Source organism: Nerophis lumbriciformis, linkage group LG08, assembly GCF_033978685.3.
Source record: "Nerophis lumbriciformis linkage group LG08, RoL_Nlum_v2.1, whole genome shotgun sequence".
Classification (NCBI taxonomy): Eukaryota; Metazoa; Chordata; class Actinopteri; order Syngnathiformes; family Syngnathidae; genus Nerophis; species Nerophis lumbriciformis.
In genome coordinates this window covers 34,047,913-34,065,075 of record NC_084555.2, presented here as the reverse complement: position 1 = coordinate 34,065,075, position 17,163 = coordinate 34,047,913, and positions in this window count along the sequence as shown.

The following is a 17,163-nucleotide window of genomic DNA, read 5'->3' as shown; positions in this document are numbered from 1 at the left end:
GTTTGTCCCACAACAAGACCGTAAATCAGAAGGAACTAATTGACTACAACATTGGATACAACTGCATAAAAATGGCGGATTTGCGCAAAACTCTTTGGGTCAACCTCTGCCATGAATGGAGATATCTGCTGGCGTAGCTATGGCAAAATACGTCACAAAAGTCTCAAATTCCAAATGGCTCATTTGGAAAGAGTGTTTTATTATTTTCTCTGCTACGTCTCCAAGGTTTGGATTCACATTTTTGGGGAGTTATGGGGTTTCCAAACACAAAAACAGGTGCCAACAGGTAAGAAAAGTTGGTTTTGCATAATATGACAAATACTATTTGTTTTACTCGTTTTACACCACACAGACTCAAAAGTAGACACTAGATGGCAGTAAAAGCACATACTCACGCTGTTCCTGCTTTGTCTACACAAAAAACTAAAATATGTTTTGATTAGACATTTGACGTGCGTGTTTAAGCGATGTTCAGAGACCAATTTGAGTGACCACAAATTTGATTGACCAAAATTACGCTGATTGGTTGAAATGTTGCGGGCATTCATTTGTGTGAATTAGCATGATTGTGACATCGCAAATTCCCTCAGGTACTGATTTATTGTATGTCCACTGCAGAGGATGCTACTTCTTAGGAGGACACAGTGAAGAAACCAAAAAGCCCCAAAAGATTTGGCCTCATAACAGCAGGAATCAATCTTTCCAATTCCAGGCCTCATTTTAATTCCAAATCATTCATTTGGAGCACACACAGCACTATTGGATCTCATACAGACACAAACAAACACCCTCCTCCCTTCAAACCCCTCCAGCCCTCCAGCCCTTGCCCTGACCCTGATACGCGTTAGACAAGTTCACCATCTTGTTCTTCCTCAAGTCCCAGTCAATGGGTGTCAATATGTTGGATTGGCCAGGAGACAGCGGCGAGAAAGGGAGTCGATAAGGGGCTGATAAGCAGCGAGAGGCTGATTTGTTTTCATAATGACGACCTAAATGAGCGCACGCCGGCCCTCTCGTTAACCCGACGACGTCGTAAACAACGAGCATTTGTCAATAAAAGAATGGACACAACGTTCTGGGCTGAGATTTATTTGGGGTGAGTTAACTGAACTTAAATGTTAATCATGCATGTCTTATGTCTTTTACCATATTTGTCAAATAATGTGCAAGGGTGTGGATTTATTCCAGTGCAGAGTGTCAAGGCATTTATGTGACATATGAGTCTTTTATCTGTAAAATGTGTGTGAGAGGGTGGAGCTTAGCAAGCTGCAGCCTGTTGATTGGTTGAAACATAATTCTTATTTTCATGTGTTCCATCAGCATTTTTTATTTATTATTAGTAGGGCTGTCAAACTAAACTAGTTTACTCATGTGATAAAAAAATATTGCATGAAACATGTATCAGCACAGATTAAACGCCTAATCTTTTTTGACCCCACATGCTCCTTTACCTGAACCGCGGATGGTTACCTGAAAGGCAGCACAGTTTGTTACACGGTCAGTGTTTAGGTCATACGCCGAAGTGAGGAGACTCCGACTGGTGTACTTTGTGGCAAATTCCACTTCAAAATACACCTAAAGGTTACTAGATAATACTCTTACCAGGTTTTGAGCACAAAATTACATGCTTTTTTTTTACTTTGACTCTGACATCCTGACAGTTAAATTGCATCTGTGGTCTTTTTCAAGTTAATTTAAATTATGTAAGCAAGCAATTTACTGCGATTAATCATGATTACTGGTAATCACATCTCAAATGTGTGGTTCATCGGATTTTAAAAATGTTCAGTTCTCTGGGGAAATAACGTCTATTTATTTGCATTTGCGGCATTGCTTTTGTTTTGTTCGTTGTATGTTTTATCATTTAAGCAGTACTACCCAGATTTCAAAGGCTTTTTTTTGTGATTTTTGCTGTCCAAAATAGTTGATTTCGCAGCAGCTTCTTTAGAAGGTTGCGGCAAATTCGCCATATTACTTATCTTTTCAATAACATTTATCCGCTTGTGATTTTATCAATTTGTCATGAATATTTTGTGTCTTTTGTATTTGTAAATTTAAAAATGACAGGATTTCCGTAGAGCAAACAAATGATGCTTCATTTGCATATTCAACTCAAGTGCAGAGCACATTTTTTAACATTAACAGTAATCTGTGTCCCCAGGATATCGCTGGCCGTTTTTTAAATGCCTTATTTTTTTAAGGTACTTGTTGTGATAAAATTTATTGAAGTATTAAAATTTAAAAAAAACTTTTGCAGTTAAAAAGTTTTCATGATGAAGACAAAATATTGCAAGTATTCTCGCATTCTATTCCAGTTGTACATTGATTTCTCGAAAGTACAGCATATCCAAGCTTCATTTACAGTATTCTCCCTTGTACAGATGTAATGTTGTAAAAATACACGAAAGTTTGGGACGGCCCACACTGGTTTAAATGTAACTTAGATAATGGGTTTCAGTATGTAAAGCGCTTTGAGTCACTAGAGAAAAGCGCTATATAAATGACTTCACTTCACCTACACAATCTGGTCTTACTTCGTACTTCCTCTAAATGAGCCGTTTGGATTTTGGCCCATTTGCGACGTTTTTCCCAAGTGTGACATCAGCCGATAGCTCCATTTATGTTAGAAATGTACCCGAAGAGTTTTGCGCTAGTTTGACATTTTAGTCCGACGCTGGAGTCAACACGTTCCTTCTTTTTCTCTATCCTCTTGTTGTGGAACAGACTTGCTCGTACATGCACATGCATCCTCAGCTGTTGCCATTTCTAATACAAAGTAGCAAATACTTCTAATCCAAATCTGTCAGTAGACTACAAATTATCTGACAAGAAGAAGACAAAGTCAAAGTGGAGGCACGTAAATAAGACCGCGCACAATAGGATACGATCAGAAAGCAGCTTGAAGATGGTCTGTAAAACATCATCTATGCAAATTTTTGGCCAAAGAACCATCATTACATGTTATGTAGACCGCAAGGAAATGTTTTAAGTGTAGACAAAAATCATTTCATAATATGATCCCTTATTGCATGATATCTGGGAGTTGCTGACATGAGCTGATAGCTAAACCAGCATTTATTACAGTTCTTTTTTGCCATTTTGACACCACATCTCAAAATTCACACACAATATCTTAAAGGAGCAGCAATTTCTTGTTGGATGTATCTGAGTTTGAGTGTAGTAAAATCCTTGACACTCATGTCTTCCCATGGTAATTCATTGCTCTCTTTAAGAGTTTTATAATAATATATAATAATTAGGGCTGTCAAACGATTAAAATATTTATCGAGTTTAATCACATTTCGTTCATATAATTACTCAAAATTAATCGCGGTAATTGCAAATAGGTATAACTTTTCATCATAAATAAGTGTACCCTAGACAGATACTTTTCAGGTGGGGTGGCTTCATATTGCAGCATGACAATGTTTTAACCTTCTCTATTAATTAATAACATGTTATATTGAGTCTGCTAATCATTCTGTAATTGAGGACTCGACCAGAACATGTTATGAAGGAATTTACACAATATTTCAGACAGCCAGAAACATTTTAGTCACTTTTTCTGTAATAGAAAGGACTGGCAACAAATCTAGCATCTATTGCTGGTGTTATTGGCGACTGTACTTGTGTTTAGAGACTCTGTTTAGATTCTGTCGCGCCATGTCCATGACGAAAAGTGACTCGAGTTGCAGAGAGCCTAACATCCCACTTGCTTCGCATTGCTGACCGCCTTTCTCTCATTAAAAGCCGCCAGTGTCATCTTAATTTGTGAAGATTGCTGTCCGCAGGTATATATCGAATATATTAAAGTACGTCCACAGCGCGGACACGCTGCCTCCGCTCCAGACAACCCCGTGCAGATGGCTGGTGTTAATGTGTACCGTATTTTTCGGAGTATAAGTCGCTCCGGAGTATGAGTCGCACCGGCCGAAAATGCATAATAAAGAAGGAAAAAAACATATATAAGTCGCACTGGAGTGTAAGTCGCATTTTTGGGGGAAATTTATTTGATAAAACCCAACACCAAGAATAGACATTTGAAAGGCAATTTAAGATAAATAAAGAATAGTGAACAACACGCTGAATCAGTGTACGTTATATGACGTATAAATAACCAACTGAGAACGTGCCTGGTATGTTAACGTAACATATTATGGTAAGAGTCATTCAAATAACTATAACATATAGAACATGCTATACGTTTACCAAACAATCTGTCACTCCTAATCGCTAAATCCCATGAAATCTTATACGTCTAGTCTCTTACGTGAATGAGCTAAATAATATTATTTGATATTTTACGGTAATGTGTTAATTTCACACATAAGTCGCTCCTGAGTATAAGTTGCACCCCCGGCCAAACTATGAAAAAAAACTGCGACTTATAGTCCGAAAAATAAGGTATGTTAGGATGGTAATTTTTCCTGTGGTCTTTGAACACTCCGTTTTGGCAGGGATAAACAAGTGTTGTGGGTCTGGGAGTGAAACACGGAGGCAGACGTGTGTGCACGGAGGAAATACTTGTTGGAATTTGGCCCGTTGTTAGCAAGTGAACTGCAGCCAAGTTCCCCCCGCTACGGCACGGCAGGAGGGTCAAAAAGGAAGTGTTCGCGTTAATCGCCCGTTAAAAAAATTAGTGCCGTTATTTAAATTTATAGTTAACGGGTTATTAACTTTGACAGCCCTAGTATAACACATTGACAATTTATGAGTTGTGTTAGGTAGTAAGTTTATTTGAAGTAAATCTAATTTTCTCACTAATGCGTGGTTGGTTACCATGAATTGATTAACGTGGACCCCGACTTAAACAAGTTGAAAAACTTATTCGGGTGTTACCATTTAGTGGTCAATTGTACAGAATATGTACTGTACTGTGCAATCTACTAATAAAAGTCTCAATCAATCAATCAAAGGTTAGTAAAAAAATAAAAAATCAACATTTCTTCATCAGAGGTTTTCAGTACACATGTATGTGCACAAGCGCACAAACTCCTGCTCAAATTGCAGAATCGCATGCGAGACAAGAAAATACCATTAAAAAAAACCCATTAATTTCGACTTAGAGCTTGTATTGTTTGTCATCATCATCATATTTGTGTTTTGTGCTGTGCAGAAACGAGAAAACACTTCAGAATCAGAATCAGAAATACTTTAATAATCCCAGAGAGGAAATTAAGATGATCAGCACCCATTCAAGATCAGACAAACATTACAGGGAGACAGAACAGGATCGCTGACAGGTCTGCCAACTTCCGGCGGCCCTTACAAAAAAGGTGGAAAACAGGTAAACACTGGGGGAGTGAGAGAAAAAAAATTCAGTCTAAGCCTGGGGACCTGGAGAGGGGGTCCAGACTGAGGCCAAGGGGAAAAAAACTCATAGCCATAGCAATCATAAGCATTTGTGTAAGAGGGAAACATCAAAGACCACAAAGGACATTAAAGACATTAAAAGAGCAGAGCTTATGCAACCAGCCATTTCAACATACAGCTACAAAAGTAAAAACAACACAAAAAAACATATACACTGTGGTGGCCTCTGCGTTGTTCCACGCCATCGTTTGCTGGGGTGGGGGAGCATGGACAGAGACAGGAGCAGGCCCAACAAAGCAACCAAGAGAGCCGACTCCACCCTCGGCCGCCCACTAACTCTCGGCCAGTGTCCAGTCCGCATGGATGAGCGAGGATGCGTCTAAGGAGACAGGTGTCCGCTACACGCTCATTCAGCCAAGACACTGTGAAGCTTGTTCTTCCTGTCTCATCATCCGCATCTCCTCCAGTCTCTCCAAACGGACTCTGGTGTGGCAGAGACCAAGCAGCTGGTATCCATGGCCAAAAGGCTCCCGGGAGGTAGGTCCAGAAGCCCACAAAAAAGCACAGCAGAAGTCACGAAAGTGCCACCCCTTGTCACACAGTCCCAAAGGGTCCCGAACCAAAAGGCAAAAAAAAACTTAATGAAAACAAGAGGGAAACATCAGGAACACAAAAGGAGGACACAAGAGCACAGGGCTCCTGCCAACAGCAGCCACTACAGTGTGAATACTATATACTGTAAAACATGTGTTGTTGGGAAACTATCAAAAACATGACTAGTTGTTTGGACTATCTCAACTGTGGGACACAGGTGCAAAAGAACTCAATGTGGAATAAGGGACATAACACACCAGACAAGGCTTCATAAGACGAAAGATACCCAGGCAAGATGGAGCTAATCTCATGGTCGCTCAATGCTATTGACAGTGTTATCCAGCATGTATTATTCTTGTTCTCAAATTGTCATGTATCCATCAAATCTGCTGTTGAAACTTGGACTATATAACCAACATATGAGTTGATTGTAAATTAGGGGCGGGACATGGATAAGCATTCTTGCTTTTTTTTTTCCCTATCCCTTTTCCGTGGGTGCCGTTGCATGTCTGTCAAATTACAAAGAGTGATGAAGTGTTGCTATATATGTCTGCCAGAATAATTCATTCATTCATTCCTTCTATATCATCACCTTCAAGCTTCTTTTCTCCCACCTGAGTGTGAAGGCATCACCCATACTTGCCAACCTTGAGACCTCCGATTTCGGGAGGTGGGGGCGGGGGGCGTGGTCAGGGGTGGGGCGGGGCGTGGTTGGGGGCGTGGTTAAGAGGGGAGGAGTATATTGACAGCTAGAATTCACCAAGTCAAGTATTTCATACATATATACAGGGCCGGCCCGTGGCATAGGCCGTATAGGCAAATGCTAAGGGCGCCGTCCATCAGGGGGCGCCACGCCAGTGCCACAAATGTTGGAGGAAAAAAAAGAAGAAAAAAAAAGTTGGTACTATTATTTCTAAATACAAAAAATAATCCCACGTTAATTAAAATGCAAAGTAAAGCCTATTTAATAGAAATATTATTTGTTACAACATTACGCCCCCTCCCTTCCCGTATCATGACTCTTTTTGGACGTCACCACATCAAAAAATCAACACAAGATGTCAAAACGGCCAAAACTGTCAGGTGCCCAGGGAAGAAAAAAGAGAAAAGAAGAGGAGGAGAAACGAGAAAAGACAGAGGTAGCAGGTAGGTGAGCCGAACATGAAATTATTTGTCTGTTACAGAATGTGATAGTAACCCGGCTTTTTAGCATTAAGCTAATGTCACATGATTCGGCAATTGCTAATCAATAAATAGCTAGTTCTGTTTTAACGTCGGGTTAATATTGTGGAGGGGGCTAAATTGTTATGGAAAATAATAATGTAACGTTAGGTAATTACAGTACTCCCACCTTACATTTTTCAGGGACTTTTGTATTAGATCTTTTAAGCAGCTGTTTTTTGTTTACATTGTTATTGCCTTCTGGTTAGCTATGTTTGCCCTGCAGATAATAGTCACTTTTCCACCCCTTTATATATTAGGTATAGTTGTAAGTAAAAAAAAAAAAGGTCAAAGACAAAGCTATTCGGTTTCTTGTGAGTATATACACTTCACTGCCGATGTGGGGGGGCGCCACCTAAAATCTTGCTTAGGGCGCCAGATTGGTTAGGGCCGGGCCTGCATGTATATATATATATATATACATATATATATATCTACATCCTGAAAATATGCAAACAAAACTGTTTAGATAATTGATACTTCAAACTTGCATAAATAAATCTTAAGGAATATAACATAACTTGGCTTTTGAGAGCTTCAAAATGTAATGAATAAAATGCTAAAGTTGTTGATAAACAAGCAATTATTTTAATAATTAAATATGGTCATTTTAAATGAATTATGATCATTTAAAATTAATTATTTCAAATATGTTTATTTTAATCTATAATTCTATGGCTGGATGTAATAAGAAGTCAGAAAAAATACAAATAAAAATACAATTCAATTTTGATGTTTTTAGCAAAATATAGTAAAAATGTATTTGTTTTTTTTTGTTTTTTAATTAATAAATATATTTGTTTTTAGGTAAGATAAACATAATAATACAATTTATCTCTAGTCTGGATGATTTAGTTCTTGTCACCCTGTTGTCCTCCCGTCATGAAAAAAGGCTGTCCTCACTCAGGTCCGCATGGAGCTGGAGGGGGCGTAGCCTCCAGTTCCGGCTGAAAATCGGGAGATTTTCGGGAGAATATTTGTCCCGGGAGGTTTTCGGGAGAGGCACTGAATTTCGGGAGCCTCCCGGAAAATTCGGGAGGGTTGGCAAGTATGGCATCACCACTGTCATTGGTACCTAATTGGCTCTTGCTCACAATGTTAATTTTACTATGTGTAGATGTTTACATACATGTAAAAGACTGCAGGCGGTGATATATTAACAGGGATGAGGATAAGAGTCGACTTTCAATGGATCATTTCCCCCCCATTAACATAAAGATTGTTGCTCCATTTCTTTGTCCACTTTATTGTATGAAAGCAAACAATAGCCTTTTTACTAGAGCACCGTCCTCTCCTATGACAGGCTTTTATGGCGTGACAGTTGCACTATACCTCCACAATTACTTTTCAATTAGCACGCCGAACATTTCCAACACCGCAACGCAATTATTTTATAGCTCAGCGTCTTAGCCCATTAATGGTGCTACCAACAGCACACAAAGTGATAAACCATCTGGCCGGGCTCCCAAAGAGATAGAGCACACTTAATGGAGTGAAAAAGTAAGAGCAATTAATGTCACATTAATATAATGATAATAATGCCGTTCTGCAAAGCTCTGGCAGGCGGAGCAGCGTGCTGGCACACGTGAGGCTGCATTCACTCCACACTTTCTGCAGGATGGAGGGAAAGCATGTTTTCTGCTCCAACAGCTGCAATGGAAATGCAAACTTCAGTCAAGTGGTCATAAGTATTTCATTTAGTTTGTGTTCGTATTGTTCAAGTATGAGATTCATGCTGATCAGGTGCAGTAAGCCATTTTGACCTGTTTGCTGCACAACTGTAATACAACTACAAAGACTACATTCATAATGGATTAGAGTATGCCTGTTTAAGAAAGCTACCTTATTGCCTTATCAATGTACACTTTTGCCCTTATTTAATGTCACCATTTACCCTCTTAGACAACCTAATTAGGATGAAATATAAACAAAACCAAAGGTAATACGCCTTTATAGGACACTCATTGAAATTCTTCAAATATTTATTTTATCTAGAATATACTGCCTTGCCAAGACTTTTTTATTATTTAATGTTTAATGATTCCCATTAGTTTTATTACATTAATATATCATAACTCTATTTCATTACTATGATATTATTTTACCACTGATTGTGTGAGATAAATCACAGAGTTCTATTACACCCTAACCAAATATGGTTACCGGCCAGTTGTGGGCTGCAGTATACTTAACCTGTTTTACCCATGTTTGTGCTCATAATCATTGTACTTCTTAATATTAATGATTTACATACCTTACTAATGAAATGTGTGTGTTGAAAAAATGGCATTACCAGGTGGCTGACGGGTGCAATCCTACTGTTGAAACATCAGGAATGATAGGAAGAAGAGGCCATAACAGTGTGCATGCAAAGTTCGAATGCGATAAACACACATCAACACTGATTGAGATTTAATTTTAGAGTGTCCGCCCTCAGATCGGTAGGTTGTGAGTTCAAACCCCGGCCAAGTCATACCAAAAACTATAAAAATGGGACCCATTACCTCCCTCTTGGCACTCAGCATCAAGGGTTGAAATTAGGGGTTAAATCACCAAAAATGATTCCCGGGCGTGGCCACAGCTGCTGCCCACTGCTCCCCTCACCTCCCAGGGGGTGTTTAAGGGTGATGGGTCAAATGCAGAGAATAATTTCGCCACACCTAGTGTGTGTGTGACAATCATTGGTACTTTAACTTAACTTTAACTTAATTTGAGCGGCGCTCGCCAAAAGGTTAAGAATTTGGCTTGATGACTCATTGACCAACACAGCTTTTAAGGTGCAAGGTCCCTATGCTCCCATGCGCTTAAAGGAAGGAACTTCACAGTATTCAATCCACAACTTGAAGGGGAACTGCACTTTTTATTTTTATTTTGCCTCACGTTCATAATCATTATGAGAGACGAGAACACACTTCTTTCTTTTTTTTTTTAGGATTTTAAAGATGATAAAAAACGCTTGCAAGATGCGGCTAATAGTCACTGTAGTAGCCTTCAAAGCCCTCTAAAACAACTTCAAAACCCTCCAGCAGCATTTTATATACACGCTGCAAGTGAATGAATATATAATGTAATGACAGACATGATCATTACAATATGTACAATATTTACCATATTTTGATCATTGTTTGCACAGTTGGAACTAATATGTTAAAAGTCAGATTTTCACAAATTATTTAGATTTTTGGGGGGGGTTGAATAAGTAGTCTTTTACTCACCCCACTGCTGCTTCATTGTTGTACATATGCCTCATTGTCGCCCCTCTGGGGTGGCGGGAGTACTGCATAAATGGGCATCGTTTTAATGGTCAAGCCTATTTGGGTGATGTTTGGCGGGCCAAATGAAAAGCTTTGGTGGGCCGGATGTGGCCCGCGGACCTCCAATTGAATAGTCCTGCTGTATTATGAGTGTTCAGTCAGTACAAATTGGTGTCCTACCACAGTGTTGCACATTACAAACTCAAACGCGTTTCGTGCCGCTGTAGTGACTGCTGTTGGCTGGAGCTCTGTGCTCTTGTGTCATCCTTTTCTGGTTCCCTCTTGTTTTCATGTGTTATATATATATATATATATATATATATATATATTTTTTTTTTTTTTTGCCTTTTGGTCCGGGACCCTTTGGAACTGTGTGACAAGGGCTGGCACTTTCGTGACTTCTGCGGTGCTTTTTTGTGGACTCTGGATCTGCCTCCCTGGAGACTTTTGGCCATGAAGATCAACTGCTGAGTCTCTGCCACACCAAAGTCCGTTTGGAGAGACTGGAGGAGAGGAGATACGGATGAAGAGACAAGGCTGCGGAGCTAGCGCTGAGCATCGGGACGGACAAGCTTCACAGTGTCTTGGCTGAATGAGCAGGTATCGGACACCTCTGTCTCCTTGGACGCATCCTCGCTCATCCATGCGGACTGGACACTGGCCGAGTTAGTGGGCGGCCGAGAGTGGAGTCGGCTCTCTTGGTTGCTTTGTTGGGTCTGCTCCTGTCTCTGGCCATGCTCCCTCCACCTCAGCAGACGATGGCGTGGAACACTGCAGAGGCCACCACAGTGTATATGTTTCTTTCACTTTTTATTCATAGCTGTATATAGAAGTGGCTGGTTGCATCAGCTCTGCTCTTTTAATGTCTTTAATGTCCTTTGTGTTATTTGATGTTTGATGTTTCCATCTTACATGTAAGAGGGATGTGTGCTATGGCTATGAGTTGTTTTTTCCCTTGGCCTCAGTCTGGACCCAGGCTTACACCAATTTATTTATTTTTTTAATTTTTATTTTTTATTTTTTTTCCCCTTACCCCCCACTTGTTTACCTGTATCTCACCTTTTTTGTAAGGGGCACCGGAAGTTGGCAGATCCGTCAGCAATCCTGTTCTGTCTCCCTATAATGTTTGTCTGATCTTGAATGGGATTGTGCTGAAAATTTTAATTTCCCCTCGGGGATTAATAAAGTATTTTTGATTCTGATTCTGATTTTGTGCCGACGGAGAAGCTCGCTTATCTCTTTCCGTAGTTAGCTTTTACGGCTAATACCGTAGCACGCCGATGTGTTACTATGCTAGAAAAAAAGTTCCTCTGTGTTCGCTCTTACAATAACAATGTCACTCCAGTTTGGTTATTATACAGGTTACGGAACGTAAATGAAGTATTGTTGATGGTTTTTGAATGCATTTTTGAAGTCATTTAGAGGTAGAATGGATTGCTCCCATTAGCTGCATTGCTAGCCACCAAGAACGAGCCGATTTCTACATATTAGAATGGGGGGCGAGGGGATACTTTTGTCTTCTTATCTCTCAAAAGGATTGTGAACAATAGGCAAAATTCCAAAAAAAAGTGGTGTTCCCCTTAAAGGTGCTCACAGACTCCAGGGTACTGTGGGCAGTGTGGACTCTGCGCGGATTGTCTGCAGTCATCAGAACTTCCACAGCCGCACGCAATTCCTCGTTGTAGTTTTCTGTGAAATGTCTATGAAACATTACATTTCCCACAATCCCTTCGCTTTGTTTACATGTTTCTGTCATGGCACACTACACTGACGACAAGGAAGCGGAGTTGCTCTTCAGTACCTGTTCGTTTTGCAAAGCAGTGAACCAAAGACACGGTTGGTGGTGGTATGTACGGCTATTAAATGCCACAAGAGAGGAGGGAGAGGAGTATTCTCGGCCAGTAGTGCTGGCCACTAGCTGCTCCGGGCAAAATGTTGCAGCCAGTTTAACCAGGCACATCAATTGTGTCGCAAATTGTCTCCGAGGTGAGTCGTGGAGGCATTTAATTTATACATTGGCCTGATTTAAAAAATGTCATGCTTTGGTAGTAAAATGTAGATCGGTGCCACAGGTAATAATGTAACTATTATATAATAATACTTGTAATATATTATTATAATAATTATTACAATAATATTATCATAATATAATTTAATGTAATGCGGTTTGATGTGAGAAATACATGCCAAGTAGTGTGTCTATGAAGGTTCTCATTCATCTCAGGGCATTCAACCGATCGCAACTGGACTGCTTGGTTTGTCTTGGAAGACTCTCCGCCGAGTAGGCTTCGTCAGTTCGTGTTCATAGACTTAGATTGGTCAGATCTAGTCCAGTCATACTTGCCAACCTTGAAGACCTCCAAATTCGGGAGATTGGGGGGGACTAGGTTAAGGGGGGAGGAGTATATAGATAGAATTCACTGAAATTCAAGTATTTCTTATATATATATATATATATATATATATATATATATATATATATATATATATATATATATATATATATATATAAAAAATAAATACTTGACTTTCAGTGAATTCTAGCTATATATATATATATATATATATGTATATATATATATATATATATATATATATATATATATATATATATATATATATATATATGTATGTATTTTATTATATATTAGAGATGCCGATAAATGCGTTAAAATGTAATATCGGAAATGATCGGTATCGTTTTTGAATTAAATCAACTTAAAAAACACAAGATACACTTACAATTAGTGCACCAACCCAAAAAAACTCCCTCCCCCATTCACACCCATTCACACAAAAGGGTTGTTTCTTTCTGTTATTAATATTCAGGTTCCTACATTATATATCAATATTGATACAGTTCGTAAGCACACATGATTGTGCGTGCTGCTGGTCCACTAATAGTACGAACCTTTAACAGTTAATTTTACTAATTTTCATTAATTACTAGTTTATATGTAACTGTTTTTATATTGTTTTACTTTCTTTTTTATTCAAGAACATGTTTTTAATTTATTTATCTTATTTTATTTTATTTAAAAAAAAAAAGTACCTTATCTTCACCATACCTGGTTGTCCAAATTAGGCATAATAATATATCGGTTCATATCGGTGTCGGTTGATATCGGTATCGGTAATTAAAGAGTTGAACAATATCGGAATATCGGATATCGGCAAAAAGCCATTATCGGACATCCCTATTATATATATATATATATATATATATATATATATATATATATATATATATATATACATATAAATAAAATAAATACTTGAATTTCAATGTTCATTTATTTACACATATACACACATAACACTCCTCTCTACTCATTGTTTTATTTGAAAGTGCAATGCTTTGCAGCCAGTAGCACAGCCTTTGAAGGAGCGTAGGTATGTGCAGTGTAATATTCTGGGTTGGAGTCAATAACCAGGCGAGGTGACAAAGTTATGTCTCTTTACTTCATACTTCAGAATTGACTCCCACACTTGCCGTCAGGGTGCGCAATACAACGTAAACTGTTGGCCAACCAAAAAGTAACCACAGAACACTAGTGTTCTGTGGTTACTTTTTAGTTGGCCAAGCGGACGTGACGACAGGCTGGCCTCACTCAGGTCCGCACGGACCTGGAGGGGGCGTGCCTTAAGTCCGGCTGGAAATTGGGAGAAATTCGGGAGAATGGTTGTCCCGGGATATTTTCGGGAGAAGCACTGAAATTCGGGAGTCTCCCGGAAAATTCGTGAGGGTTGGCAAGTATGAGTGCAGCGGCTGGTTGCAAAAACCCCCTGCACTTTTTTGGGAATTTTGCCTATTGTTCACAATCCTTATGAGAGACAAGAAGACATATGTTTTTTGTTTTTTTTCCATTCTAACATGTAGAAATCGGCTCGTTCCTGGTGGCTAGCAATGCAGCCAAGGGGAGCAATCCATTCTACCTCTAAATCACTTTTAAAATGCATTCAAAATCCGTCATCAATACTTAATTTACGTTCCGTAACCTGCATAATAACCAAGCAGTAGTGAGATTGCGATCTGTTGAATGCCCTGAGATACCAAGCAGTGGATTTTTTTGACACAAGTGCGCAGAGGAGAGTCTGCGCGGGTATACAAGTTGAGCTTTGCGGACGTCCACTTTGAGTACGTTCCCTAACATACTCAATAAAGTTGATTTGATTTGATTTGATTTCGCCCAATCTGTTTGGGCCTTCAGTCTGTCACTGCGCGCCTTCATCAAAGATGTGCACTTTGGGGAAAGCAACTCTTAAATGTGGATGTTCCCTGTCAAATCTGGCCTTGTGCATATTCTCCCTGCGCCTTAAGTACTTTGATTCTTACGCGCCTTTGAGGCTGCAGTAAGTTCAGCACACCTGGAAGATGAAACATAATATTGCACTCACAAATTACCCAAAGAAATCAAACAAAGCACCAATATGATTTAGTTTAAAAGACTGTTCAAACATAAAATTGCTATGGTATGAAAAGGGGTAGGATTAAATAAGCTCTGCTTCTTCCTACTACTTTTCGGACGTGCTGTAATGAAACAACTGGAATTGTGTGATGCATTACATTTTATCGCATGCATGTTCGAAATAAACTGAAACTGAACACTTGAATTTGGGATGCAGTGTACGCCACATTCAAAAAAATGATAAAAGAAACTTCCAGAAAAGTATCAAATCTATTCTGATCGCTTGAATTGAGACACCTGGAAACATTCATTAAGATGAGGATAAAAGCACCATAATGCCACTCAGGCTTTATGGATTAACTATCAAGACTCAAAATGTACATTGTTGTCCAGTGAGTGCAACCACTCGGCTGTGTTTGGACATCCTGGTATGGACGTAAAAATTATTTCATCCCTGCCGTGATCATTTATTTATGTGACTATTTAATAGAAGACACATATTAAATGTAGCATCATGAATTAATTCCATTGATTTTTTTTTACCGTTACTGTCAAACTGTCTCAAGCCCATACACAAAACGCACACACTCACACAAACAGCTGTTTACTAAGTACCTCTGATGTGCCACGTCTTTACAAACATTTGTACTAAAGGTAACTATTATCATCACAAATAACTTTAGGGAGTAAAACTAAATTAACCTCCAGATTAGTACTCACATCCAGCAAGGAAGAAGACACTGTTGTAGCGTGCATACACACACTGCATCACCATGAAAGAACTGCCTGGATTGCTACAGCCTTTTGACAATTAAAGCGTTATCTTTTTCATGGATTTCAATTACATTCACAAATGTTGGTAAATCTCCATGTTTCACAATTTTCACACAGCCAAAAAGAAAAGCGTCACGGCAAAGTCCACCCGTTTTCATTCCACACTTAAGCACTTTTGCCTAATGCGCACAGGGTGGGTGTATCCGCAGGTTTAATCGAAAAATACGAATAAGAGAGACTGTGTAGCTCTAAGCACATAAAAAAAACACTTACGTGCAAACGGGCGAGTAAGGCCCTAAGTGATGTTAGCAACGTACTATCGCACAGCCACACCAGCTGGCATCCGTTGCACTGAAAGCTAAATAAACAACACTTACTGTGTTATTTTGACAAAAATGTTCTGTTGAGCGGTGAGCAAGACACACTCGACTCCATACAGAATACAGGAAAATCACGCACTCTCCTAAAAACGTAATAAAACAAAAATAAAAAGGTGCACGGCAAAAGTGTACTTAAAGAAAAAGCAAGGCCAGCAACACTCGTGTCCTTCTTATAATTTTAATATAAACTGCAAAGGCGCTACCAAAAACAGACCGGTTTCAAAAATGTCTTCGTCAGTATGCCATCCCCGCTCCGTTTTTTTTACATGCATGTCGTGACGTAATTACTTACCACTGGCACATCACATACTGTACTGTCGTCCCTCTACACTTCCCCCTATTGTCCGTCTTACTAGCTCATTTGAGGAGGGGCACAACACAAGCACAAAATCAACGCAGAACGCACGAGGCAGCTAGCAAGTGTACGCCTCAGGGCAACTAATAGCTTGAACTCTCGTGTCTAGCACCAGCTGCAGTGTCAAAATGGTGACTCATCAGTTTGCATTTCATATAGCATGCTGCAATTGTGCTATGTCATAAAAGGCTTTGTTTCTGTGATGCAAACTTATTTTGAAAATTCTAATTGATTGACCTCTGGTCCTGCACGTGACCTTTTGTTGTCTCTTGAAGCAAGAAGGCCAATCAAGTCTTAAATGGGTCATATTATGATTGTTTTCTATAATTAAAACACGTCCTTGTGGTCTACTTAACATGTAATTAGGGATGTCCGATAATATCGGACTGCCTAGAATCGGCCGATAAATGCTTTAAAATGTAATATCGGAAAATATTGGTATCGGTTTCAAAATTATCGGTATCAGTTTCAAAAAGTAAAATGTATGACTTTTTAAAACACCGCTGTGTACACGGACGTAGGAAGAACTACAGAGCGCCAATAAACCTTGAAGGCACTGCCTTTGCGTGCCGGCCTAGTCACATGATATCTGCGGCTTTTGACACACTCACAAGTGAATGCAACGCATACTTGATCAACAGTCATACAGGTCACACTGAGAGTGGCCGTATAAACAACTTTAACACTGTTACAAATATGCGTCACACTGTGAACCCACACCAAACAAGAATGACAAACACATTTCGGGAGAATATCTGCACCGTAACACAACATAAACACAACAGAACAAATACCCAGAACCCCTTGCAGCACTAACTCTTCCGGGACTCTACAATATACACCACCCGCTACCCCCTACCCCA